Here is a 4829-nt window from a genome sequence, read left to right as displayed (position 1 = left end):
CTGCAAGCCCCTCGGAGAGAAAGCTGCCCTCGGGTTCCGACTGATGCCAGACAGTCCTGCTTCTCCCGTATGAGTCTGGGTCCCTATAGACTCACCAGGAACTTGAGCTCAGAGCCTGAGACTCCCTCCCGATTGAAAACGACAACTGAGCCCTCAGCCGCCAGCCCGCTCCACATGCACCTCCTCACCTCAGTATTTCACTTCCGCACTGCGTCTCCTCTGAGTCTCTGTATGCTTTTCTCTTTCCTTCTAGTTGTAGAATTTCCACTCAGCCAGCCTTCCTGTGGTTCTGGATGATGTCCGTTCCATCTTTTAGTTGTATTTTTGAAGTGGTTGTTCGAGGCAGCAAACTCCGGTGTTTACCTATGCCACCATCTTGGTCTAGCTCACAAGTTTTAAGAAAACAAAAAAATCAAGATATAGAGTATAACATATCAAATTCAGTCATTCAGAATTATTTCAATGTGTGCATAAACAGTATAAAATACATCTATAAAGTGCATTATGTAACTTGTTTTGAGGTTTCAGAAAGCAGTGTTTTGTTTTAAAATTCTGATACCATTATCATATCATTCAGACAACACATATTTCCAAAGTTAACATGTTTAAAAATAATAACTAAACTAACACATAACTCTAAGATAATCTGATAGATGAGCTGCCTTTACTATGATCTTCAAAACAGTGCTGTTCAATTCTTCTACAAAAAGCAAGAAGGTTGCTATAGTTTTTCACCTTCTCAGAAAGTTCATCAGTGTGGGAAGAATGGTGTACAGATGGCCAAATACCAGTGCATCTAGTTCAGTAGGGCTGCTTTTTGAAAGAATATGGTTGTGTTCTCAGTCTTTGAGAAAGCTTGACAGTACTAGTCAACACCTTCTAAAACATGGTCCAAAGTCTTGTTACCCCATCCAATAGCTTTCATCTTACATCACCGAGGAGGAATATGGAGAGTTCTATAAGAGTCTTACCAATGACTGGGAAGACCACTTGGCAGTCAAGCACTTCTCTGTAGAAGATCAACTGGAATTCAGGGCATTGCTGTTCATCCTCCGTCAGGCTCCCTTTGACCTCTTTGAGAACAAGGAGAAGAATAACATCAAACTCTATGTCCACCGTGTGTTCATAATGGACAGCTGTGATGAGCTGATACCAGAGTATCTCAACTTTATCTGAGGTGTGGTTGACTCTGAGGACATGCCCCTGAACATTTCCTGAGAAATGCTCCAGCAGAGTAAAATCTTGAAGGTCATTCATAAAAATATTGTTAAGAAGTGCCTTGAGCCGAAACCGGTTTGGCTCAGTGGATAGAGCGTCGGCCTGCGGACTGAAGGGTCCCAGGTTCGATTCCGGTCAAGGGCATGTGCCTGGGTTGCGGGCACATCCCCAGTGGGAGATGTGCAGGAGGCGGCTGATCGATGTTTCTAACTCTCTATCTCTCTCCCTTCCTCTCTGTAAAAAATCAATAAAAATATATTTAAAAAAAAAAAAAGAAGTGCCTTGAGCTCTTCTCTCAGCTGGTGGAAGATAAGGAGAACTATAAGAAATTCTACGAGGCGTTCTCTAAAAACCTAAAGCTTGGAATCCACGAGGACTCGACTAATCGGCGACGCCTTTCTGAGCTTTTGTGCTATCACACCTCCCAGTCTGGAGATGAAATGACCTCTCTCTCAGAATATGTCTCTCTCATGAAGGAGACCCAGTAATCAATCTATTATATCACTGGTGAGAGCAAAGAGTGAGTTGCTAACTCTGCTTTTGTGGAGCGAGTGCGGAAGCGGGGCTTCGAGGTAGTATATATGACAGAGCCTATCGATGAGTACTGTGTGCAGCAGCTCAAGGAGTTTGATGAAAAAAGCTTGGTCTCAGTTACCAAGGAGGGCCTGGAGCTACCTGAGGATGAAGAGGAGAAAAAGAAAATGGAAGAGAGCAAGGCCAAGTTTGAGAACCTCTGCAAACTTATGAAAGAAATCTTGGATAAGAAGGTTGAGAAGGTAAGCCAATTTTGGGACTGATGTATTTTGTAATAAATGCCTTCAAGGCTGTTTCCCTCAGAATCTTGTGTTGCTACACAATTAGTAATTTTAAGCAACTTAATTTAGTCATCATACCTCTTGCTCTCTTAAGCAAGCAGGTTTAAGGCTGCTATTTACTTAAAATTTGGCAAAGATTGAGCATTTTTTTTCTGATGATAAAACTTAAAATACGCGTAACTTTTACCTTAAAGTGGTAATGCAATTTAATATAAACCGAAGGTTTTTGTGACTGTCCATAGGTGACAATCTCCAATAGGCTTGTGTCTTCACCCTGCTGCATTGTGACCAGCACCTACGGCTGGACAGCTAACATGGAACGTATCATGAAAGCCCAGGCACTTAGGGATAACTCTACAATGGGCTACATGATGGCCAAAAAGCACCTGGAGATCAACCCAGACCACCCCATTGTGGAGATTCTGTGCCAGAAGGCAGAGGCAGACAAGAATGACAAAGCTGTCAAGGACCTTGTGGTGTTGCTGTTTGAAACTGCACTGCTCTCTTCTGGCTTTTCACTTGAGGATCCCCAGACCCACTCCAACCGCATCTACCGCATGATCAAGCTAGGCCTAGGCATTGATGAAGATGAAGTGACAGCAGAATAACCCAGTGCTGCTGTTCCTGATGATATCCCACCCCCCCTTGAGGGTGATGAGGATGCCTCTCGCATGGAAGAAGTAGATTAGGAGTTTCTACCTGCAGACCTTGCGTCCTCTGTGTAGTCTTCATGGCTCCCCCAGCAGCCCTGCGTGGCCCTAGCCCACCTGGTTTCCTCTGATATTTAGTGGCTTTTCCCCTCTCCTGTCTTTTCCTAAGGCAGGTTACAGTGGCCTCAAGCCCTCTCTTCTCATATTTGACATAGTTTTGGATGTGTTATGTATTGTGGTTTTTTTTTTTATTTTGTTCTGAAATTAAAGTATGCAAAATAAAGAAGATGCCGTTTTAAAAAAACAACCTATTTTAATAGGTCAAAATATGATTCAGAGGTCAAGCTAAGCAGATCCAAACCTAGCATGTGGGATCTCCCCTACTGTAGCTTCATCATACCACTGAAGGCACAACTCTGCAGTCAACAGCATATTGCTGACTAATTCCACGTAGGCTTGAATTTCTGCTTTTTTGGACTTCATCCAATCCCATCACTAACAGAATGGCCCTTGGCTTTAACAAATTGGACTTTTGACCCAAGTTCTGATACTATTTGAATTCCTACATGAATAAAAGTTACTTTACCAGATGGGACATATAGTCTGCATTTGCCTTAAAAACCAATTTGATAGGCAGATTACACATTTGCAAAAAGGGCTGCACAGCAAGAGAAGCTGTATTGTCAGAAAGCAAAATTTGTTCCCCTTTCATTGCTGATGTACTGTAGCATTTTTAGAAAAAGCTCTGCAGCTGTGACCTGTGAAACGAAGGCTTCCACGACTAGAGACACATCAGCAGGGCAGCCCTGTGTCCGTGGTTCCTGCTCCTTGTGACCCTCAGCGTCCTGTTCTCCTCCACAACCCCAGTGGCTCCTGGCAGCTAACAGGCCTGGCCCATGCTGACACTGGGACTTACAAAGAGCCCATCATGAAGGTCTGAGTGAGATTTCCTTCAGGTTAGGCCAGGAACTTCTGGCGCTCATTCATTGATTTTACCTTCCTGACCTTAGTTTGGTTCCACTGTCATAGTATTTTATCAGTCCTTAACTAAGATTTTAAATGTAACGCTTTTCTTATAGAAAGCATTAACACCTTCAAGAAATATAAGATTTAGCCTTGGCCAGTGTGGCTCAGTTGGTTGGGCATCGTCCCATGCACCAAAAGGTTGCTTGTTCAATTCCCAGTCAGGGCATTGTCTCGCTTCACTCTCACATGGTATTTCTCTCTCTCTTTCCCTCTCCCTTCCTCTCTCCTAAAAATAAATAACAAACATCTTTTAAAAATAAGAAGTACAAGGTTTATTGGCAACAATGTTGAAACCCCAGCAGAGAAAGTAGGTCATAGGTCTTGATAATTCCATAAACAAGTGTTACTTACAGAGGCATTTAGGATGCAGTCGACAATTACAGAGAGATTTGTTTTTTGTTTTGGACACAAATTGATCAAATGGCTCTAAATGACTAGGACCACAAATAGGTGTTTATTATAGTTTTTAATGGAGTTTTTTATTTAAACTAAGGACTCCTGATGACTCAATAGCTTAATCACATATATTAGGTCGATAGTAGTTGTATTATATTTGAAGGTAAGTATTCTGATACCAATTTCAATGTGTGGGTTTTCCAACACCTCCAAGCAACTATTAGAAACCAGCTGGATGTCTTACAATTCAATTCAAATTTGAGATGCCACAGGTTAAGGGCTCAGTCCTACAATCTTAAAAAAAGTGAAGACAGTTCCCATTTCAGATGCCAATCACCAGTTCAGGTTGTCACCTGTGCTTCTGATTGACTGGCTATAAACTAGAGTTTCCTATGACCCCCTCTTTAATTTTGATTAATTTGCTATAGCATCAAACAGAACTTAAAGAAACATTTTACTTGATTACCAATCCTATCTAATAAAAGAGAAACATGGTAATTAGCTGTACATCCGCTACCCTTCCCATTGGCTAATCATGGTGATATGCAAATTAACTGCCAGCCAAGATGGCAGCTGGCAGCCATGCACTGAAGCGAACAGGGAGGCTTGCTTGCTCCAGTGACTGCAGACTCCAACGTTCCCCGCCTGACTTGCCGGCCTCTCAGCTGCAACTCTAAGCAACTATGTTGCAAATATAGAAGCTAAACAAAACCCCAGAAACCTG

General features: G+C 42.5%; 1 pseudogene; it reads left to right on the top strand.

Moving 5' to 3' along the window:
* The first annotated feature begins 923 nt into the window (after window positions 1-923).
* LOC102253954 lies at window positions 924-2987 on the top strand (annotated as a pseudogene).
* Window positions 2988-4829: the final 1842 nt, after the last annotated feature.

Source organism: Myotis brandtii, unplaced genomic scaffold, assembly GCF_000412655.1.
Source record: "Myotis brandtii unplaced genomic scaffold, ASM41265v1 scaffold685, whole genome shotgun sequence".
Classification (NCBI taxonomy): Eukaryota; Metazoa; Chordata; class Mammalia; order Chiroptera; family Vespertilionidae; genus Myotis; species Myotis brandtii.
Note: the sequence above shows the minus strand (reverse complement) of the source record. Positions and strands in the feature narration are given on the sequence as shown.